Source organism: Prionailurus viverrinus, chromosome B1 (assembly GCF_022837055.1).
Source record: "Prionailurus viverrinus isolate Anna chromosome B1, UM_Priviv_1.0, whole genome shotgun sequence".
In the NCBI taxonomy this organism is placed as follows: Eukaryota; Metazoa; Chordata; class Mammalia; order Carnivora; family Felidae; genus Prionailurus; species Prionailurus viverrinus.
Genome location: NC_062564.1, coordinates 25,208,504 through 25,233,438, shown reverse-complemented (window position 1 = coordinate 25,233,438; position 24,935 = coordinate 25,208,504). Strand labels below are relative to the sequence as shown.

At 37.3% G+C, this 24,935-nt stretch overlaps 1 protein-coding gene and 1 pseudogene across 7 annotated transcripts in view; one reads left to right on the top strand and one right to left on the bottom strand.

Moving 5' to 3' along the window:
• DLC1 (DLC1 Rho GTPase activating protein) overlaps positions 1-24,935 on the bottom strand; it is a 426,214-nt gene that overhangs the window by 243,045 nt on the left and 158,234 nt on the right. The window lies entirely within an intron of this gene.
• LOC125163722 (aminoacyl tRNA synthase complex-interacting multifunctional protein 1-like) lies at positions 19,203-20,239 on the top strand (annotated as a pseudogene).

Below are 24,935 nucleotides of genomic sequence, written 5' to 3'. Positions count from 1 at the left end.
TTGCCACCTGAAGAGTGAGGAGAGAGCCCTGCACAGACAGCAGGGAGAGCATGAGCTCTGGGTGCAAAGTCCTCAGAATGGAAAGGAGTTCTGGTGTGTTTAGAGGACAGAGGTAAGGCTAGAGTCACTGTGGCACAGTGAAAAAGGGGAGGATAGAAGGAATGAAGTCAGGGAGAAGGGCACAGGCCAGACCTATAAGTCCTTGTGAACATTTTATGCTGGTTATAATGGGAAGCAGCTGGGAGGGTTTAAGCAGGAAGAGTAGCTTGATCTGAGATGTGCGTACATGCTCTTGGCTTCAATCTTATCTTTTTTATTTATGAGAATAACAACAACACTTGCACTTGCAGTGTTGCTGTGATGAGTAATGAGGAAATTTGACAACACTGTGTGGTATGCCACCAAAATGCAGACTGGTATTGCTTATGACATTTATAGTGCACCTCAAGAAGACAAAATCAAAACAACACTGGGGTCGGATGTGTCATTTTTCTAACATAGTTTAGATATAAAAATCATTGAGTAGAAGCAAATGATTTGCTAACCAATCACTAAAGATAAAAGAGATAAACTGGAAATATAAACACTAAGCATGCAAAAACAAAATCAATTCTTTCTGGTCAGAGGCCAAAAGAAAAAGTACACTCTTCTTCCTGGAGGAAAAAAATAGAGACAGAATGAAGACTTTTTCAAATACTTGCTTGACAATACCTTTATTGTACAACTGAATTCCAGAATATTATGAGAATATTTAATTTCCTTTTATTTCTGCTATGCTAAAATCTTGATTATGTAACACATAAAAGGAGGTCTTTATTAAAGAGTATTTTATATGGACATTATTTCTACAACACACATTAAATATTGGCATTATGGGTTTTGAGTTCAAGTAAAGATACTTTGATTCAATAAGGATTAGTTTTAAATTAAATAATGCATCATCTGCCTCATTTCAGAATGATGAATTACTTCATTTGTAATTAAGGATGGGTTCATTCATAGTTGGTCCATAAAATAATTGGTCCAATATTTTCAAAGGTCATGATGCAGGGTAATAACATATTCTATGAAATTTGTATTTTCTAATTATTTTTAATGTCTTGATTTAATAATCATATGAGCATCATGGATGGTAAACAGATGGAAACTTAAGGGGGAACGTTCTGATGTCCCACCACATTATTCAAATTTACTGCATATATATCAGAATTTAGGAGGCTAAGGCAAATCAAGAAAACTGAATTTCTGGGAGAATGTATATATTATTTTACATATATATATATACTGTATATACATACATATGTATATATTATACATTACATACATTACACTACATGTATGTATGTATACATACACAGTGTATATATGTATATACATGTTTATATATGTGTGTGTGTGTATATATATATATATACATACACAGTGTATATGCTGTGTGTATATATATATATATATATATATTTATACACACACACACACACACACACACACACACACACATAATTATGCCTACAAAGCACCTTTCCCATAAACTTTGGTAAAATAAGACTGGAAAGCATAAAGTTATGATTCACAGAGATTCAGGACAATAAAGAAAAAATATAGTATTTTTTAATGTTTATTTATTTGAGAGCAAGAGTGAGAGAGAGAGAGAGAGAGCAGGGAAGGATCAGAGAGAGAGGGAGTTACAGAATCCAAAGCAGGCTCCAGGCTCTAAGCCGTCAGCACAGAGCCCAATGCAGGGCTCGAACTCACAGACCATGAGATCATGACCTGAGCCAAAGTGAGATACTTAACCAACCGAGCCACCCAGGCACCCCAAAAACCTAATACAGTATTAACTAAATAGCTGAATTAAGCAAGAGTTTCTTACTGTGGAGAGTCCCATTCTTCTGACTGCTATTGATATAAACTTCATGAAAAGAAATATTTTCCCAAAATATTAACTTATATACAATTTTGACCAATTAGGCTTCTTCATTTATTCTTTCATCCAGCTAGTATTTACCGATCCCTTACCATATGTTGACTAGTATCCTGCAATGTCACCAGCCTAACCACATAGGTAGAGGAACTTCCGGTCTTGGTGAGATTGCTCGAACACCACCTTTGTGGCTGACCTGATGAATTTCAAACACAAACTGGCTGCAGTTTTGCCCTGACTTGCTTTTTGTCTTTAGTCAAGTCACGTGGCCTGTTTGCCCCTCAGAATCCACCTCATGGAAACTGAGATAATTCTCTTACCCAATTAGAGGCTTGTTGGAAGTTGAAGTGACATAATATATGTTTGAAACAGTTAAAAACAGAGTAACAATGTCAGGTTCTTAAAAATTATTTTCGTTTAGCTAGAAATAATCGTTGGTTGATGTTGCAGCCACCGGTTCAGCTGAACTCTAACTCTGAAATCAAGGACGGTGGCATGGGAGTGGGCTCACTGATTTTGCCAGAAGTCAGGAGAAATCACAGGGCAATTGGCTGCTCTAAAATAGAGAAATTGTTCTTAATGTGTCCATCATAACACATGCTCTAGAAACAACCGGGTAAGCATGGCAATGGAGAAAATCAATGTTTAGTGACCATCTGTTCTTTGCCAGTGCCTCCTCTTTGTGAAGACACAAAGATGAAGGAGCCCTCATTCCTGACTCTAGAAGTTCAGTCCTGTGACATCCACTCCACACATGCACATATGTGTGCTGTGTAAGGAGTAGGAGTCAGATGATCAGGATGGGCTCATCCTCTTCTAACATGCCAAGGATCTCCGCCCAGATCACAGGGATGACTTACCAGCCTAACTGGCAACTGGTAACCATTAGCTTATTCAATTCTTGAAACAATGTTGTAACAATAAATAACCTTCATTGTTGGTTTGTGGAAATCAAGGAATTCCGCAGAATCAACAACTGTTATGAATATCTACAGTTTTACTTTTGTAAACTTTGTTTAGATGATTTTTTCACACAAAATATTTGTAAGATAACCAAGCAATTAAACCAAACACATTTACTGATTTGGATTTGTTTTTTGTTTTTGTTTTTGTTTTTAGTAGAAGCACTTCATGGGTTACAGTTCATATGTCTGGTAACAAGACAGGGAAATTTCTATAAGAGCAGATGAGTAGGTATTTGCAGAGTGGTTAATAATACATGAATGAACTTTCTTGTCAAATAGGAATTTTACAGACTAAACTGCCGTTATCATAGAGTTGTTCTGAGGTTAAAAGACAATGAAATGACGCATATAAGAACAATTTTCTCGAGTGCCTGGGTGGCTCAGTTGGTTGAATGTCTGACTTTGGCTCAGGTTATGATCTCACAGCTCATGAGTTCAAGCCCTGCGTCAGGCTCTGTGCTGACAGCTTAGAGCCTGGAGCCTGCTTCAGATTCTATGCCTCCCTCTCCCCCTCTCACCCTTCCCCGTTCACTCTCTCTCTCTCAAAAATAAAAACATTAAAAAAATTTTAAGGACAATTTTCAGAGTTAAAACAGCTATACAAAGGGATGAATGTAGCTTAAATGATTTAGTAATTGGCCTCTAAGTCAGAGAGGGCAAGGCACAATCAGTGTGTGACTTTTCTGGCCTTTGGGGACAACCTTTCTAGGGTATAGTATTTATAAGACAGAATTGAAGCATGTGAAACAGTTAGCAGGGTGCCAGGCAAATAACAAGTGCTCCAGAAACAGCATTATCCTTGTAATTCTCTAGTTTCAGTTTACCATCTTTCCTTTCTAGAGGGTCTGTCTTTAGGAATGATCACATCAGACAACAGATCACAGTTTAGTATTTGAGATGTTTTGTTAATATTTGCAGATGTGTTTAAATCACAATTGGTTTCTGGCTCGATACAGAGTAGAGATGCCCTATCCTTGTTTCAGTTTTGAAATCAAGAGAATGGATTGCTCTCACATCCAGAAAATTTTCTTAAGTATCAGAGATTATTCCTGATTTAAATTTAAAAGCCTATTTCTACAAAAGTAAATCTGTAAGCACATAGAGCAGAAACTGGGGCTCCCAGTTTTTGAACCCCTATAATTGCATGCCGAGTTTATTTGTGCATGTGCACGTTTATTTCTTAAGAAAACAATCTCTAGGGGCGCCTGGGTGGCGCAGTCGGTTAAGCGTCCGACTTCAGCCAGGTCACGATCTCGCGGTCCGGGAGTTCGAGCCCCGCGTCAGGCTCTGGGCTGATGGCTCGGAGCCTGGAGCCTGTTTCCGATTCTGTGTGTCCCTCTCTCTCTGCCCCTCCCCCGTTCATGCTCTGTCTCTCTCTGTCCCAAAAATAAATAAACGTTGAAAAAAAAAATTAAAAAAAAAAAGAAAACAATCTCTAGCTTTCATTAAATACACAAAGAAACCGTGATTCTCTCCAAATTAAGAATTATTGGTATAGAAAGTCTATAACAATTATAATTTATGATGTGTTTCATTCATGGCTCAAGGGTTCATATTAATTTTTCCTTCTTTCCTTTTCCGTTCACTTAACAAATATTGCTTGAATGTCTATTATGTGCTTGGAGCAACAGAAATATAGCAGTGAATAAAACATATAAAATCCCTGCTATTCTCATTGGACTCATATTCTGGAGGGAGGAGATGGACAAAGAGCAATGATAAAATGTAAGATCAGCCAGAAAAGCAATTAACGTAAGGTAGTAACAAGTGTTAGGAAAGAAAGCAGAGTTTGCAGTAGAGTGTAATAGGGTAGAGTCTCAGATGGGGGGTCAGGGAAACCTTTCTGGTGAGGTGTCCTCAGAGCAGACACCTGAATGAAGGACAGGAAGAGCCATCCACATATCCTTTAAAGGCATTCCAGGTATTCAAAAAGGCTAGATTTCATCTTCAATGCTACATATTGTCCTTTCTCTTGAATACAGTCCTGCTAACTTTGTTACTCCTTTTTTTGGTTGTTTTTTATTTCTTAGGCCCAATGGATGTGAATTTCTGCTATTTCCTTTCCTGTTAAATGAATGGGTCTGACTGGCTGATTGCTTAAAATGTAAACACACCGCAGTACGTGTTCTTGTTTTATTATTGTTGTAAACTACATGTTTCAAAGGTCTTCCAAATCCAGTAACAATCTGACCAAATCCATAAAGTCCATAATTAATATATCCATCAAAGATTCACAAAAAAGTAAAATGTATGCCTTTGCTTCTGAAGAGCTGGAAATCTCTTCCAGTGATACACAGTGATATACTTCTTGGAATGCTAAACTATGCTCTATGGCTGTATCCAATTGTAGGTGAACTATTCTTGTTCTTTGGGGGTGGTTTTACCAACACCTGGGTCTGTCTGAAGGTTTACAGTTTCCCTATGACAAAGGCATATTCTCATCAAATATCAAGGGATATTTAGGATCAATATCACTCCCTTGAGATTCATGCTGGAGGAAATATTGTGTTAGTAGGATCTGAGTAAAAACAATGGGTATAGGATCACATTTCAGCAAAAGGACTGTTTTTCCTGTTGAACCAATTTCTATAGCTTATAATTGTAACACCCTACAAAATTAGTAATTAAACAAATACCTGAGAAATAAAGAAAGGAAAGGAAAAGAAAGCCCTCAAGTAATTGGATAGCTTGACACATGCTATCATATAAAGCAGGACCTCTGGGAACTGTCCTGTCTCTATTGTCTTCTGTAAAACTGAGATGACGTTGGGGGTGTCCAGGTGGCTCAGTTGCAAGTGTCTAACTCTTGGTTTTGTCTCAGGTCATGATCTCACCGTTTGTGAGTTCAAGCCCCACATTAGGCTCTGCGCTTGCAGCATGGAGCCTGTTTGGGATTCTCTCTCTACTTGTGCTCTCTCTCAAAATAAATAAATAAACTTAAAAAAATACTTAAACTGAAGAGCCTGATTGGGATTCTCTCTCTCCTTCTCTATATTCCCTTTCCCTATTTGTGCTCTCTCCCAAATAAATAAATAAACTTTAAAAATATACTTAAAAAAATTAAATGAGCTTGCAGACAGAATGAAGTTGGTGAACCTGTAATCAGCTGTGTCTCTTGTACCTTGAGTGTTGGCACGTGCTGTGCCTTTAGCTTAGAGAAGGTTCTTGAACTCTAGCATGCATGGGGAGCCCCTGAAGGGCTTGTTGAGACACAGGTTGCTGGGTTCCAGCCATAGTCTCATGGGTCTCAGAAGTTTTGATTTCTAATAGTTCCTAGGTGACGTTGATGCTGTTAGGCCACATTTTGAGAATCCCTGGCTTAGAGAATTCCCAGATAGCTCCTGACTGAAGCACCACAGGGTGTCATGGCAGTTGGAATGTTGTAAAGAATCATGACAGATGGCCTTGAAGCAGGGCTGGCAAGATGGTGACCGTAATAAGTGAAAAAGGCAGGCTCATCCTCCTGGTATGCAGCTGCTGAGACGCAAGATGCTTTTCAAACATTGTATAGCTCTTAGGTTGGTGCCCCAGGGAGGAACAGGCCCCATCAAGGCCAGCCAAGAACAGACTGATTGCATCTGTACCCAAAGTGTAAAGGACCAAGAGTCATCCATCAAATTCTCTAATCACATGTGTACAAGAGATCAGCCAAGTTGTCAGCTAGACAATCTTTCAATAAGTAAAATAATAAAATACCTAAACTTTAAGTCATTCTATAAGCCAGGTAGTATTTGCTTTAGCAATAAACAAACTCTTTAAGTTGAAATATATAAGATCAAGAGGATACGTTTGGTGAGTGTAAACTGAAGGAGTTAATTTGCTCTCACTCTGTGAATTCTAAACTAAAAACCATTTAAAATCATAAATTAATAAACTAAATATGATGGATGATCTATGACAAAACAAGTAAAGGCCTACTCTTCCTCTCTGAGGGCATATTAAATATGAAGTAATACATGACAAGTAATCGGAACTACCCTATTTACAATTTAATTTACTATGATTTGCAACTTAATTTATAATAAATTTACTATTTAATGCAGATGCTAAGAAACTATTACTTCATATTTCAGGAAAAATGTTTGAAAATGCATGGCAAATATGGAGGAAACTCTGGAAGATTCTATGTGATTAGAATGGCAAGAAAAGTGACTGGTTTGGTCAAGCAAGAGATACGTGATGATAAGTGTTACGTGTTAAGTTGGCTAGTCTTTGGTACCCAGTTGTTTGGTCAAACTCAAGTCTAGACATTGCTGTAAAGGTATTTTTTTTTCAGATGTGACTGACATTTAAATCAGTTGACTTTGAGAAAAGCAAATTATACTTCATCTGGGGGATAGGCCTCTTGAAGACCTTAAGAGCAAAGACTGAGGTTTACCAAAGAAGAAGGGATTCTATCTTAACACCACAACATAGAAACCTTGTCTAATTTTCCAACCTGTTACCTTGTGGAATTTGGACTTCAGACTGTAACGTCCACCCTTTCTTGAATTTCCAGCCTGCCAACCTGCTTTACAGATTTCAGACTTACCAGTCCCCACAATCATATGAGTCAATTCTTTAAAAGAAGTCTTTCTCTGTCTCTACCTGTGTCTATCTCTCTATCTTATGTCTGTCTCTGTGTCTTTATCTCTCTGTTCTGTTTCTCTGCACAACACTGACTAATACAGTGTATATCAAAGACAAGACCAGACTAATCGGAGTAGAGGTATTAAACTCAATTTTTAATGTGACTATGGTGAACTCAACAATCATTTTTACTTTGACTACTTGAAAGTGATTTCATTTCCCTCTTTTTTTAAGATTTATTTATTTATTTATTGAGAGAGAGAGAGAGAATGAATGAATGGATGAGAGCACACATATGGGAAGATGAGGGGCAGAGACAGAAGAAGAGAAAGAGGATCCCAAGCAGGCTCTGCACTGTTAGTGGGAGTCGAATGCAGGGCTCAGTCCCATGACCCTGGGATCATGACCTGAGCCAAATCAAGAGTCGGATGCTTAACCGACTGAACCACCCAGGAACCCCATCATTTCCCTCTTAATTCCCATTGTCCTCACCCTTAGTGTACCAAAACAGCATAGGTACTTATTTTCCATATGTAACTGATATTTCTGTGAAGCACGTTCATGTGTGCTTTCTATAATTTCCTTTGCTTGAAGATGCAAGGAGAGGTGAATTTACGATTCCTTGGTGATTTGAGGAGTTTGAGGGATTGGGTAAGTCCACTATTGTGTTTCCTCCAGTTTCACGTTGTTATCAGTGCAGCTACACCAAGTGACTATTCTGACCAGAAAGTGATGGCTCAAGGCCTGAGACAAGAACATCATGTACAAGGCTGCCGTTTGCACAACTCCTGGGATTATGCAATGTGGTGTCCCCAATCAAGTATGTTCACTGAGTGGAAAAAAGCATTAAAACTGCATGTCTCTCTGTACATTTAGAGATAAAATATCCTTTAATAAAAGTTACAAGATTGGGAAAGATTTATTGTCTAATCTATGCAAGGCACTATGCCAAGTAATTTAGATATCAAATCTTATTTGAAATTTAAACATGTCTGTTAGGTAGATGAAGAAGGAGGAGGAGAATGATTCCCGTCTTCTGGGTAAGAAAAAGAGGGTCAGAAATAATAAGTGACCTGCCAAAGTCAAGCTGTTAGTAAATTAAAAGGAATGATTTTAACTCATATTTGATTCTAAAACCTGTATTCTTTTCCTATACTGGATTGCCTTTAGGTGAAAGTTGGACTCTGGCAGTAGAGAACATAGTTTTAATGCCATTGGTTCAATGTATACATATACCCTCCTGATTTTTCTTAGAGAGGTACCTTTTCTAGACATTGGTCTGAAAATAAATCTACAGTAGGTGAATCCAAAGTCAATATTTCATATTGTTTGGACATACTTATGGACCCAAATTTTATACTTAGTTGCATAAATGTCCAGAATTGTAGCACAAATGGTCCAGGCCATCAAAATGTTTGGTTAGTAGTATTTCCTTTGGGAGAGTGATGAGGGTTTCTCAGAATCTTGGGATTTCTTTTGCTTTGATGTTTTTTGAATTTATGTTATTATCATATAAAATATTAATTCATCTACCCATTTATTCATTCAATATTTTTTGAATACTTACTTTACCAAAATTCTATATTTTATGCTTAGTAAAGCACAAAGATAAATTAGCTATAGGTTCTCCCCTTATAGTACTTTCAATCTAGAGGGAAGTTCTAGTAAGTGGGAAGACAGAGTACAGACTGACAAGTTATTTTTGATGTCTTCCACAAAGCACTGCCAACAGAATAGTTCTTGCATAAAGGTGGCAGAAATGGTTACCAGTGAAATAATGCACGAGGTTAGCCATTACCCCTTTATAGCAATCACAATGACAATGACGATAATAATACAAGTCAGGTTGACATGTCAGGAAAGCAACTATGGATAAAATCATTAGGGTATATTTTTTTCCCTTGGGGCTCAGAAGTAAGGGGGAGAATGGAAAAACCCATAGAAGTGGGTTTCACTTTGTGATTAGACATAGTTTGCGTATGGTGTGAAAGGAAAAAATCTAATGGTGTGCACACATCTAACCCACTAGGTGTAGTAAATTTCTAATTATTTAATTATTTTACCAAACTGGATCATAGGTGGGTAATGAGAAATGATTAAGTTGCTCTGGTAGACGGAGAAGGCAAATAGATATAATTCCAGAACAGTGAAGCAGAACAGGAATTTAGAGCCCTCGCTCCTCTCTTATTTGGCACACGAGGAGAGTGATCCTCAGAGGGGAAACACATCTGTCCACATGTGATAGAAGAATTGCTGGAAGAAACTGAGATAAAACTTGAGAGGAGAGGACACCTTGGGGACAGAACTTGTCACCCTGTTTATCCCTCCTCAACAATATCCAACTGTCATAAACTGTGTCTAACACGTCAGGAGTTGCTGTAGTAATAACCAAATAGAGAATTAAAAAGACCTTGATTTCAGTTCATCTAGAGTAAAAAGACAAAGTAATCATTGCAGAAAAAGTAAAGGAAATGGATCTCCTTGAAGGAGGAGTTAAAGGCAACCTTGGGAGGGAAAGAGAGGGAGGGAAGGAGCCAGGAGACAGTTCAGAGGTTGGGGGTTGGGGGGTGAGGGAGCTCTTGGGAGAGATAATGTACGTTATGGTTAATCAAGACATGGCTGAAGTAAGTTTTTCATTCACACTTTTGAACTCAGAAATGAGTTAGGGTAAAAAGCTAAAGGTTATCTTCAAAAGAAGGACTCATAAACCTTTGGTGGTGTTATGGTGTTATTCATATAAATAGTATAAAACCATTCAAATCTGTTATTTGGAAGTTTTGCACTGTGCATTTGCCATTATTATGCTACATAAGCTAGATACCTGTTACAACATTAGGAAAGGACTTCACGAGAATCCCAGACATTGAGAAAAGCTCTTTCAAAATATGCCCAGAGTTCTGTACTTTGGGATTATATAGTGTTATCCTTGGAGAATATTATGTTACTCTCTACAACTTGGCTAAATTTTGAGTGTACATATTTTCTTACATAAAGAGATTCACAATAGCAGTTAAAAGAGTCTCTTTCAATTCAGCTTGAATTTTCAGCCATATTTCGAGTCTCTTGGCTTTGAGGGGAGAAAAATAATTCACAATCATAGTCTAAGATTTCAATCAGAGCAGGAATGAAATGTAGACTCGTCTGAATTTGTAAACAAGTTGTGGTCTAAAGGTTCACTTTCAAGTCTGCTGTATGGAACTCTGAAATCATTTTTTCATAGACAAAAGGACTGACGTGGTGGCTGGCTTACCAGGTCTGCTTACAAAATCCCTTGAAGCCATCATGTACATAAAGTTTAACTGTTTTTCTAGTTCTTTGTAACATGAGCTGAAGGTACAAGAGCTTGATGGCAAAGTGCAGAGTTCCTTTAATGTAATGGAATCATTGATTTTCCCATTGTCCCGGCTGGGGATGTGTTCAGAAAGGAAGTCATGGAGTGGCTGGGTGGTCTTGTCAATGTAAACCCCAGTTCACACTCTCCTTTTTATTTTGTAGTCACCGTGATTGGTTTTTCTGGCTTCCCCTTTCCCAGGTGCAGCAGATATTTCTGACAAGGTTTTAATTCTTCTTGGATTCAGAACAAGAGGAACATACTTAAAACCAGGATATACTGCTTTTGGTATTTTATGAGTATTTCTGAAAATAAAGGGAGAAAAAAAAATCAGGTGACTGATTTTTTTTAGTGCATCCCTTTCTCTCACTTTATGAAAAAAAAAAAAACAAAATCACACTTTAATAATGGTGATGAAGAAAGCTTTATCTACATTTATGAAGAAAATCTAATAGATCCCCAAGCATGTCATCACTGGAGCTTACAGATGTATGAGTGTTCTGAGACCGAGAGCAACAGGGCTGGACATGACTGGAGTAGCCATGTTGGAGGCAGCAGCAATATATAGCCTCTTCCTCAGTATATAGCCCATTTGGGACTGTGCCTAGTGAGCAGATTTAACCCTCAGTGAAATCAGTTTGAGGGTTAGAGTTTAGTCCCAGTTACCAGAAAGCATACAGGGGAGGGAAGAAAGAAGCAAAGTGGCTGGAGTATGTCTGTGGCCACGTCCAGGATGTTAGGGTCATAAGCAAATCAGGAAGGATGAATAACTAACCTTGGTCCCTATCTTGTGGGTGCCAAAGATGAGAAGATCATTTCTGCATATGAAGTATATATGAATAAAGAGATTTCTATGAGTAGAGTAGGGGCTCCTATGCCTCAAACAAGAGGGAATTAAAAACCAAATGTTTCCTGGAGATGATCTCACTTGCAGAAATACGGCATAAATGGGGGAGGAATAGAAAAAAAAGGTAGGTATTAAGGCAAGGAGGTAAGAGAACATGATCTCTGTGTGGTTGGTATGTGTGTGTTTGATGGTTAGGCACAAGAAGCTCCATGTTGTTGGAGTTTAAAGTACATTATGTGGTAAGGGGAGCAAAACCCAGCTAGAGAGAAGGAATACTTCGGGGCTGTGAGCCATACTAAGGAAGGTGGTCATTATTCTCTAGAGCATAGGGAGCTATAGAGTTCAAATGGAAGTGACATTGAGAGATTTGCATTTTGGATAGATGAATAGAGAGGTGTGTTGGAAGTAGATTTAAAGATGACAGACTGGAAAGGATACTAGTTAGGAGGCTGTTTCAAGAGTCTGTAAGAAAGGTGAAAAATACTTTATGAAGACTTTTTGTTAGAATATAAATAGTAGGAATGGAGGGCATGATTTCAAATTCAAAAAATATTTAGATACCTCTGATTAAATCAACATTCATTTAACTTAGATTTCCTTCACAAACATATTATAATAGTTGAAAAAACAGAAATAAAGAGAATATACAAGGGGAAAAAGGGAAAGGAAGGTGACAGGAAGACACAGAGATGTGAGCGATATCAATAACATTCCTACTCCAGAAAGATGAACTGTTTGCAGCTATGTTATAGGCTGTAGAAAGCTGTGGTCTCAGCCTTCTTGGGGGAAAATCAGTAAGAGGGAAACATATTTGTTGAGCTAAAAAACCCTAAAAATGCTCAGGAATTGGGGGTACCAGTTATTCTGGAAGACTGGGACAGGCATATAGGGATAAAAAGAGGAGGAATGACTTTATATGTAGCAGTTAGATTCCCAGATCCTAAAGCCTAAGTTGTAGAGCCAGTTAACTGCCCATAGGCCATTTCAGCAGGAGACAGGAAGTTTGCTCTCTGGACAAACTAACCTGGCAGGTTCTGGATCCAAGAATACTGGGCAGAGCTGAGGACAGGATGAGGGGCAGAAATAAAAATAGAGAGTAAGGGAAAATCAGCATTCCATAGCCAGACATTACCTCGGAAATGCTAGAGAATTTCATTCTCAAGAAACCTGTCAGCTAAAGAGAGAACAATAGACGTCAATATTTGAAAAACTTTTCAAAAAGACTTGGGTCTCAACCAGATTACTAGCCATCAGTACCAGTCTCCCATCCCTGTTCCAGTGCAAACATCCAATCATTTTTAGTGGTTTATCTTTATACATAAACAGAGCCAAAGCTCATCAGACATATAGGGAAGGCTGATAATATGAAAGGCAAAACAAAAAAAAATACATGCAAAACACAAAATTTGGAGAAAACAGAAAATGCAAGGCAGAAAAGAAAATGCAAAGGAAACCATAATTAGAATCAATATAAAAGTAAGTGTAAAGAATCCCATAATAAGACCAGGATGCCACAGAAAAGGATTATGCAGAGACATGAAGGGTCACGGGTATTTCTTTTTTAAAGAAAAATTCAAAAATTCAATAGAGGTTTTGGAAAAGAAGTTAGTATAAAATTTCTCAGAAAAAAGATTAAAAATAATGAAGACATAGAAAATGGAAGTCAAAGGTTATAAAAAATAGAGGATAAGTCCAAGAAGTCTAATATCTATATTGTAGGAAATATGAAAAGGGCATACAAAAAAACAAGAGAAAGAAATTATTTTTAAAAATGCAAGAATATTTCCAGAAATGAAAAAGATGAGTTTTCAGATTTAAAGGATAAACAATTGACATAAAGTAGAGAAAAAAAGGGAATAGATTAACACTAAGGCATATCATTGTAAATTCTCACTACATTAGAGATAAGTAGAAGAATCTAAATTTTTCATAAAATAGGTGAAAACACATCATATATAAGTTGAGACTCAGAGACATTGGCCTTTCTAAGAGCAAAACTGTAAGCTAGAAGGCAATCAACTAATGTCTAGAAATTTTTAGGGAAACTAATTTCTAACCTAGAATTTGATACCTAACTAAACTATCAATCTGGTATCCAGGCAGATTAAAAGCATTTTCAGATGTGGAAATTAATTTCAAAAATTATATTCCACGCACTGTTTCTTAGTCATTGGAGAAAACTGCTCCATCATGACAAGGAAGTAAACCAAAATAGGGAACGATGAATGAATTCTAGGAAACAGGGGAACCAATCCAGGATGAGCCAAAGAGAATCATGGTGACAGGTTGACAACTGGAAAGAGGGATAGATAACAGTCCACAGAGAAGCAGAAAAATGTAAAGCACGATGAGAAATATCCTCAAGAATAACATAAAGTAAGATAAAACAAACATGATAGACCACAAGATCAGTAATATCAACATATTGAGAAAAGTTTTATAGTTCTGGCAGAGAGTTTGGAAGTGAATAAGTGAAATGACTATAGAAAATAAGCTCTCCTTCAAAGGAAGCAACTAAAAGGAAAAAAAAAGTTCAAACAGGAGAATATCATAATACAATATAGTGTGTGTGCACGTTTGTGTGTGTGTGTGTGTGGTGTAGGAGAGTTTAAACTTTTATCTTTGGTAGCTGAATAACAAAATGGGAAAAAACAAGAAATATCAATTAAATATGTTACTTAGAAATATAGAAGTAAATATTGGTAGAAGCAGCAAACAAACAAATAAAACCAAAACCAAAATAAAACCTGAAAATAACTGCTCTGAGAAGTAGAAAGCAGGAGATGAAAGAGATGGAGTAGGGTTCGCTAATTTTTGTTAGACACAGAAACAAAAAAGGAATAAATACTATAAAGAAAAAAGAGGCCAAGGATCTGGATTTGATGTGGACAGGGTAAGTGGGTGAGGAAGGAGAGGAAACCTGAACAACTAGTTTTCTAGATGAATGATCAGGTAATCTGAACCTGACTATGGGAAAAGAGGAGGCATGATGGCAAGAGATATGGGGAGGAAAAAGAAGATACGCTGCATTTCACACATCCTGAATTTGAAGGTGGATGTAGCCTCAGAATGACCAGATCTAACTGTATCAGGACTCTCTCTCTCTCTCCTTTGCTTGTCTTGGTTTGCTGACTTTAGTCTTTGACACCAGCTTCTTCATTCGATTGCAATATTGCTGTAAGCATATTAGGAATTTTAATTTGTGACCAGAAACTAAAATAAGCAGTCTTGTCTGGCAGGTCCGAAAAACTGGAGATTGTTACGAAGATCCAAGCTAGATCACGTGCTCCCCTCTGTGGCCAGAGGCTGGATCTGTTACTAGGAAAAGGTGTCTGGAGGAGAAAAGCACTACCATACCACATCTAGAACTTTTCTTAAAATCTGTATTCCCTTTCTTTCAAGGCCCACCCCCAAATGTACCCTCATGATAGATGTTATAACTACTTCAACTGGCATTCATTTAGCCTTCCTCATTAATATGCATTGCTTTATTACTTGTATGTCCTTTATCATGTATGGCACTTAGCTGAATTTTTTTATGTGTGTATATTGTATTTCCTCTCCAAGATTTTAAGATTCTTAAAAAGCGTGAAGTGTAACCATGAAGAAAAGCACCAGAAGGATTATTTCTAAATAAGAATTATCCATGTTAGAATAGTAAGCTTGGAAGACTGCAAGCTTCCATGATTCTATTCCCACCTTACCCAAAAGACCCTCTTTATAACTGTTTTCAAACTTCATACTCATTCTTTTGGTATCCTCTTTGTAATTGTTTTCAAACTGTGTACTCATTCTTTTGGTATCATTCTTTGGAATATTTTTCCTGTTCAAGATAATTACATTTTGAAACAGTCAAATCCAATAACAAGTTTCAAAGTTGGTTTTTGATACAAATATTGGATTTTGATTTAGATTTTTGTAATGGACAAATTTAGGGACAGTTTTCATGAATAAAATAGGTAACCATAGTGTGTGGTGATGTCTTCTCCCATGATTTGTAATTTAGCTGTAAAAGTCTTTGCAAAGGAGTCCCAAATGTTTTTATTTTTATTTATTTAAAAAAAAATTTTAACGTTTATTTATTTTTGAGACAGAGAGAGAGCATGAACGGGGGAGGGTCAGAGAGAGGGAGACACAGAATCTGAAACAGGCTCCAGGCTCTGAGCTGTCAGCACAGAGCCCGACGTGGGGCTCGACCTCACGGGCCGCGAGATCATGACCTGAGCTGAAGTCGGCCGCTCAACCCACTGAGCCACCCAGGCGCCCCCCAAATGTTTTTAAACAATGAAGTTATGTATTTACTAAACATAAATGTAGCACTTATTGTGTTTTACATAAATTCATTTATATTCATTTATTGCTATAATAAACTAATGAGGAGAGTATTATTGTTGGCCCTATTTTACAGAAGAAGAACATGAATCACAAAGAATTTAAGAAATTAATGTCACAAACTAGGAAACAGAGTTGGGCTTCAGTCCCAAATCCATGTAGCTCACCATTGCTGATATGCTACACTATTGCTGTAATGTTGATTTTTCCAATAGAATCACTAAGAAAGGAGTTGCATGCTTATACCTTTGAGCCAAATCCATCCTTTCCAGTTTTCGTACAGTCTGTAAACTATATTATTTGATATATGAAAAACAGTGAAAGAGCATATATTATGGCACATGAAAATTACATGAAATTGAAAGTTTAGTGTCCACAAATAAAATGTTATTAGAACACATCCGAGTACACTGGTTTTTGTACTGTCCATGCTGCTTCGGCAATGGCCACAAAGCCCAAAATATTTGCTTTCTGACCCTTTATAGAAAGTGTTTACTGAAACCTGACTTAGAAAAATTGTAATTCTCCGGATGCTTAGGTTCTGACACATTTCTCAAAAGAGATTGCAAATAAATCCCCTTGAATTAATTTACATTAAATTAAATATAAATTCTTATTTCAAATTCTTTTAAATTACATTAATAACCATGCATATAGTAGCACGTATCCAGTCATTCTTTAACAAACGTTTAATTCATATATGCCAGACACCGCCTGTAGAAAATTTTAAAAACACAGGGAAGTATAAAGAGTAAAATAAAAACCTTTATTAATATCCTTTACAGTCAGTTCTCATGTTCCCCAAAACCATCTATGTAGTGCTTTGCATACCATTAAGAGATCCATAAATCTTTATTAGTAATTAATTTTGGGGTATTTTACACATAGAATGTGTTTCCCGTTAGGTGCTGAATGGCTCCATATGCTTATAAAGAGATAAAAGGAAATCATGCAGAGACAGCTTTCCGATGAAATAAATAAATAAATAAATAAAACACTAAATGCAACTAGAAAGAGTTCATGGAGCATTGTGGTTGAGGGCAGGTCATGGAGCCAGACTGTCTGCCTTCAAATCTTGCTACACTGTTTACTTCCCGCCCAAGCTACATGCAAAAGCGCTCAGATGGATGGATCACTTACTCTCCCTGGCTTCAGTTTCCTCATCTGTAGATGCATGTGTTTTAGACAAAAGGATCTGTAAGGTGTCAAGGATTTTATGAACACATAAGTTTGAAAAAAGGAACAGATATGACGGGTTTCAATTTTTAACATTTTTATTGAGACACTGTTTGGTGTGGTGTAAGATACCAAGCAGATAAGAATGAGGTCAAATAAATATTTACTGCTGGCTAAACATTAACCTTGCTTGGTAATATTAGATGAATTATCTTATCCTTCCTTTAAAAATAGAACATTCACTCCTGTGGATAAGCGTATCAGTCCCTTTATTTTTCAAAGTAAAGTGATAAGTATATAATAGTAAAGATAAGTTGATACCTAAACAAATTGCCTAGAACTGTAGTTAAAGCTGAGTGATTTTTGTATTAAATCAAAATATCTGGAAATTTCCATTTTATTCTTTAATTCAAAACATGATTGATTTAGAGATATGTAGAGATGGGCAATAGCCCACTTAAGATAAATATTTTTCATCTAGAGTTTTAATTTAGGATATTATACAGTTTTCATTTCCCAGATGATGCTACTCTTCCTTCTTACCTGTCCTTAACATAGACCACTTTCTCCTGAAGGGTGATTAGAGGCAGCTTTGCTCTTTAACGCTGCAACCCAGACAGGTTATAGAAGTTAAGCCATGGGAGGCTTGCCCTGTTCGGTTCTTAGGAGAGTAATTCCCAGGGAGGGACAAGGAGAGGAAAGGGGCATTCTGGTGAGGGGTTGCAGAGCATCTAAAAAATTTCGTTGCCAACTATATATGTGGTATTTCTTCTGAGTCAGAGAAAATATGTTTGATTTTATACTTAATACCTATAAAAAGTCTCACAACCTTTTATTGCTTATTTACTTAAAATAACAAAGGATTATTTTTCTAAAGCCCCTTCTAACTCTAATGTCCTGGACTACATAGCCAGTGGCACAATTCTTGATTTACTCAAAACTGGTTGAGAGTGAAATAGGCTAATAGGTTTGTCTGTGGACACACGCTTCTCCACATTTCAGCCTCTTGAGATTCTGCCCTCCGGCCATATTGAATTTCTTTTTGTTTCTGTAATTGGCTGTGCTCTTTTATTCCAGACCTTCAAACAATATGTTTACTCTGCCTAAAAACTCATTCCCTACGTCTTTGCTTGGCTAATTGCTACTGATTAAAATTCCTTCATTTGACATAGTTACTGGTGCCTTATACATACCAACTTCCTTCCAGGCTTTCCTTAAGTAAACTTTTTCTAGAAGTTTCCTGGTTCTTCTAACTAGTTAGATGCTTTTGCCGCATGCTCCCATAGCAACCTGTACTTCTATCATAGCCCTTAGAATACTTTATTGTCTGCCATTGCCAATTCCACTGTCTAATAGACTTGACTGTGAGCTTTAGTGGAAGCAGAGAATCATCTCCACCTATGTCTATGCCTGGGGCCCAACACAGTATTTGGCATCAAGCAGCTGATAAAAGATTCACGTTGGGTGAATGCCAAAATAATTATCAGAGTTTTTAGTATACACATGCATGTAAATAGGAGTCCTTTAGAAGTAAAAAAAAAGAAAAAAAAAGAAAAGAAAAAAGAAAATTTAAATAAACTTGTTTGGTTTGAAATTCACTTACGCACCAAGTCCATTATCCCATTTCAGTTTGCCGAATGCCACTAATATTTAGCTCACTGATAAAGCTCAGAAATGTAGAAAATGAGAAGTTTTGGGATCCCCGGGTGGCTCAGTTGGTTAAGCGTTCAACTACAGCTCAGGTCATGATCTCGCAGTTTGTTAGTTCAAGTACCACATCGAGCTCTGTGCTGACAACTTAGAGCCTGGAGCCTAGTTTGGATTCTCTGATTCCCTCTCTCTCTGCCCCTGCTCCACTTGTGCTCTGTCTCCCTCTGTCTCTCGAAAAAATAAACAAACGTTAAAATTTAAAAAATAAAACTAAAACTAAAGATAATGAGAGGTTTAAAATCAATGATTATTCTCATTTCAAAAGAAATAAGACATCATTGGAAGGGTTGCATTTACAATCATCACATAGCTGCATGATCAGTCAAAAATGTATTATTTTTGGAAGACTGAGGCTACCCGGTGAGGCTCTCCAGGTTGCTCTGTCCACCGATTTATGATTTTCTGCCGTATCTTTACAAAAATGGCAACTAATGGTGCTGTTCTGAAGAGACTGGAACAGAAGGGTGCAGAAGCAGATCAAATTATTGAATATTTAAAGCAGCAAGTTGCTCTTCTTAAGGAGAAAGCAATTTTGCAGGCAACTTTGAGAGAAGAGAAGAAACTTCCAGTTGAAAATGCTAAATTAAAGAAAGAAATTGAAGAATTGAAACAAGAGCTAGTTCAGGCAGAAATTCAAAACGGAGTGAAACAAATACCATTCCCAGCTGGTACTCTACTGCAAGCTAATTCCACGGTTTCCGAAAAAGTGATACAGTCTATACCAATAAGAACTGTATCTTCTGGTGCCAAAGAACCGATAACAGGAGGAAGAGCGGAAGAAAAGATGAAAGAGAAAACTGAAATGAAAGAGAAAAAGGAGAAAAAACAATCAATAGCAGGAAGTGCTGACTAAGCCGATAGATGTTTCTCGTCTGGATCTTGGAGTTGGTTGTGTCATTACTGCCAGAAAACATCCTGATGCAGATTCTTTACATGTAGAAGAAGTAGATGTTGGAGAAACAGCCCCAAGAACAGTTGTCAGTGGCCTGGTGAATCATGTTCCTCTTGAACAGAAGGAATGGTGGTGATTTTACTTTGTAACCTGAAACCTGCAAAGATGGGGGGAGTAATATCTCAGGCAATGGTAATGTGTGCTAGTTCACCTGAGAAGGTTGAAATCTTGGCACCTCCTACTGGGTCTGTTCCTGGAGACAGAATTGTTTTTGATGCTTTTCCTGGAGAGCCTGACAAGGAGCTAAATCCTAAGAAGAAGATTTGGGAGCAGATCCAGCCAGATCTCTGCACTAATGATGAGTGTGTGGCTACATACAAAGGAGTTCCCTTTGGGGTGAAAGGGAAGGGAGTGTGTGGGGCTCAAACTATGACCAACAGTGGAATAAAATAAAATAAAATAAAATAAAATACTCATTTACTGAAATACATTGGAGAAAACTTTAATAACAATAAAAAGAAATATATTTGTCAAAAAATATTATTTTCTAGTGTTTGAAATTGCCATAAAGAACTAAAATTTCAAATGTTCTAAAACTTGCAATCACATTTTAAAAATAGATTTTGATACCTTAACTGAAACTTAAAAAATAGGTCCCATAATAAATACCATTTGTTTGATATCTGTTCACTCGGCTTGGGAAACAATAACAAAATACCAGAGACTGTGTGGCTTAAACGATAGAAATGTGTTTCTCACTGTTCTGGAGGTTAGAAGTCCAAGATCAGGGTCTAGCAGATTTGATTCTAGTGAGGACTCTTTCTGGCTTGCAGATGGCCATGTTCTTGCTGGATCCTCACATGGCCTTGCCTCTGAGTACACATGAGGGGAGAGAGCAGGCTCTCTGGTGTCTCTTATATGACCAGGGCTCACGATTCTGACTTCATTTCATTGTAATTGTTTCCTGACTCTAAATACAGTCACATCAGAGGTTAGAACTTCAATCCATGAATTTGGGGCAATCCAATTCTGTCTGTAGCTTTATCGTCCTAGAATAACATTTTAAGTAATTCAACTAGAAGTCCTGGAAAGTACTCCTTTTGCACATATAACACAAAGTCATATTGATTCATTAAAAAAACAAAAAGTCTCCCCATCCCCTCTACTAAAGCACGGATATGATGATGCAAGGGAGATTATTCTGGAGTTTGGAGTAATAGTCACTAACTTGGCATTATCTTTACAGGAACTGATTATTATCTGGCCAGATTTTCATACAAAGCATTTCCTCTTGAACTTTTAATGTAGTCTCATTTAGACTTACAGACCTGGTCATGAACTCAGAAACAGTCCCATTCAGCTCTTCATCTTAAAGATGAAGAAATCTAGTTCCAAACAGGCTGTGTTGTCCAAATTCTTTAGCAAGTTATTCAAAGCTTTTCATGATTTGTCTCAATTTACATTTTATCTAAATTGTCCTTCCTTCTCCCACACTGTATGTTTTCACCATTCCAGATTACTTGGCAGTTACCTTTCAAGGTCCTGCTTGAAACCTCTCCAGATGCTTCTGCCTACATTCCCCAAACAAAACTGATTATCCATTTCTGTCTCTTCAGAATTTTTCCAAATGCTTGTATGTCATTTATCAAACTCTATCATCGTAACTTGTATTAACTTATTTTCTCTATTCAATTTGAGCTTCTTGAAGCCAGCAACTGGGCTCTATATGCACCAGTTCTAACCTATAGTACAGGGCTTAATAAATGATTTCCAAACTTTATTTCTGAAGGTCACATGGCTAATAAGTAGTACATCAATAATGGAAATTCTGACTTCCTGACCAGTGCTCTTTTTTTACTCCTAGGCTACATTTCACTTTTAGGACAGTACTGTTAGAGTTCTAGAAGGTCTTTTGAGTCCAATTACTTCATAAGCGTAAGTCAAAGAAGCCTCAGAAAAGTTCTTCCCTGAGTCAGAGATTACATCCTACCTTACTGTCTGATGCCAAAGTGTTTCAAATATGCCATTCCAGAGAAAACTGTTATATTTCTTCTTAGGCAAATTTAACCCAACTATTCAGCACCAAAAGTCAGGTCTGACATGGACTGTTATGACTCCAGCTTGCAGGGGAACTATGCAAGGCCTGAGTGTGGTCACACTGTAAGATGCCTTATAGAAAAGTCACTGATGCCTCAAAGAGATTAAAGGTCAATGAAGTTAAGCCTGGGGCAACTGTTCTCTGAACTCTGGCACATTCTTACTGGTTTTCTGCCATTTTATTGTATTTGGCCTTTCCTTTATGGTTTAGCATGGATTGTGAAATTCTGAATGAAGTTACAAGAAGACAGGTTGTTTCTTCTTTTGTGAGTCCAATCATAATTCTTCAGGATTTTCTTTCTTGAGAATTGTAATAGTTGAGAAATTTTTGTGACAGATGAGTTGAATTCTTACGAAAATTGGGATGAATGAAAACACCTATTTTTTCCAATGCTGTATGAGTTACCCTGGATTAAAAACATACTACAAATTTTGCAATACTCTGAAGATGTAAAGGATGCTTGGAAGAAATTAGAAGAGGACCACTGGATAATTAAAAAAAATATGTAAATTCCACTTAGGATATAAATTTTATTAAAATACCTGTATGTATCTTCTCATAAGTTAGGTATTACCTTGAAAGAGATAAGAACTTTCTGAAAAATCCCCAGATACATCTTTAAATTTTTTTAATGTTTATTCACTTTTGAGAGAGAGAGAGAGAGACATAGCACTGGCAAGGGAGGGTTAGAGAGAGGGAGGCACAGAATCCGAAGCAGGCTCCAGGCTCTGAGCTGTCAGCATAGAGCCTGACACGGGGCTCGAACCCATGAACTATGAGATCATGACCTGAGCCAAAGTCAGAGGCTTAACTGACTGAGCCACCCAGGCACCCCCCAACCCAGATAAAACTTTAAAGGCTAATGTTATTATAACATGTTGCTTTATAACAAACATTCTTCTATCCACTTTAAGTTTTTTCTGGAACTCACAGCTGTAAGTCAGAAGATTCTAACTTAGTAGTTAACTGAAACTAGCGATGTCAGAACAAGTCTCTTTGCCACATATGCAAAATACACACGTAAAATACACACCCATAGGTAGAAGTAGACAGGTAACACACAGTTGTTTTTACTTATAAACAGTAAAATAACCTGAAGAACATTAAAACTCGAATCAGATTTTCATCTCAAAATATCAGTTTTATTTCCCCCAGATCAGTGAGATTGCAAAGTTTAAGTGCCATCTTGGTAGAAGGATGAGGGATGGACTTTGGTTTGCATTTGGTCCAAAAGCCCTTGATTTCTCTGGTAAGTAGTTTTTTCTTGTTTGCTTAGCAGCAGGGACTATTATTAATTTGCCTCCTATGTTTTCTCCTGGCCTAAAGTAGGTGAAAGAAAAGTAGCAAGAGTTTCCTTTGCCTTTTAAAGAATAAACATTAAAATATTTTCCCATTTTATCCATTATAGTTTCTCCTTCCCAAATAACCCAATCACAAAATAGGATTTTAATACCTTTAAAAGTACAACATAAAATTCCTAAGGAAGGAGCCAAATAACAATGCTCACAGACAAGGGAAATAAAAAAGTGAGTATTCCCTTTTATCTGAACTCAAGCCCCCAAAATGGTCATTTCTTTTTCCTTTTTTATCTTCTTTGTTTCCTCTTTTTTATGTGCTCATTGCCAAAGTTATCCAAGTTAAGGCTATGTTCCCCTGCAAGTTTGTGGATGATATTCCTCTCTAACATTATTTGAAAGATAATGCTTATTTTATCAGGCAAAAGGAAAACAGTTACAAATGATCTTTTTAAATAGTATTTGTTCTCTGGCCTCTCTGCCATCTCACAAAACCTGCCCCATAAGCTGATCCGGAATTCCTGGTAATTGAAATGGCTTATTTTGTATCCTCAACCCATCAATTTAGTTTTATTGGGTAATGTTACGCTCAGGTAATGCTATACAAATCTGGGCAAATGAGTTTTACTTCAAAGACTTGGGACCCAGATTATAAGTGAAAAGAGCCCAGTTCTGCTGGTGACGTGCACCTGCTGATCTGCCTGAAGTTGATGGGGATCTCGACTCTCCCAAGGGGTGGAGCATACTTTCAGCCACTGCAGCAAAACACAACTCATTCTAAATGAAGCATCGGAGAGGAGATCTCAGCAAATCCAGTGATGCTGAAATTTGTCTGGAACAGCAATCCTGAAGTCGGCTTTGGGACATCCAATAGTGCCTTCAATTATGTAAGGAGTTTTGCAAAATTCTTTAAGAAGTCTCAAAATATAAATTAACTAGTTATTACCAAAAAATGATATAAAATAAATAGCAGCCGTGCCATGATTTCAGGAGAGAAGATGGACAGTGTCACAAGTTAAGCAATGAGATATGATTGTAACTTGTAACAAGTTGGAAGTTTAAGTTCTAAAGCACTACAATATATATCAGAACATATGTGAAGTTTAATGCCATTCAGGTTGTTAGGGAATGAATAAACAGAATGTCTAGCCATTACACTTGATGTTGTTCTACACAGAAATTGAATTCAAAAACTTCATATAAAGAGCTACTGCATCAACGATTAAAAGTGGGTATGCCAGATTCTACCTTAGGGAATTTAGAAAACATTCTCCCCAGTTTCCCCCATTTCTTCCAAAACTGGGGAGAATGCTTTCTTTGCCTATCTCCACATGAGACAGACAACCTGGGTTCAAATGAGTTGGCGTGCCTAGAGGAATTTATTTCATGTTTCTGAGTACTAGTTTCCTCTTCTGTGAGATGGGAATAATAACATCCACCTTGTTGGATTACTTTGAGAATTAAATGCACATAAAACACTCAGCTCAGAGCCCTGCCCAGGGTGAATATTCAACTCAGGTTAGTTTACCTGACAGTGGGTTACAACCCTGTCTGTACATAAGAACCCTGGAAAAAATTTAAATCTACTGGTGTGAGGGCCCTGTCACAAACCAATTAACATTAGAACCTGGGGTTAGGGACCACATGCTGGTCTTATGAAAACTCCCCAGGAGATTCTAATTGCAGGGAGAGTTGCAAACCATTAAGCTATCCAATTAGTCTACCAGTGATTCTTAACCTTGGCTGTACATTGAAATCACCTGGGAACTTAAAAAAAAATACCGATGCCTGGGTTT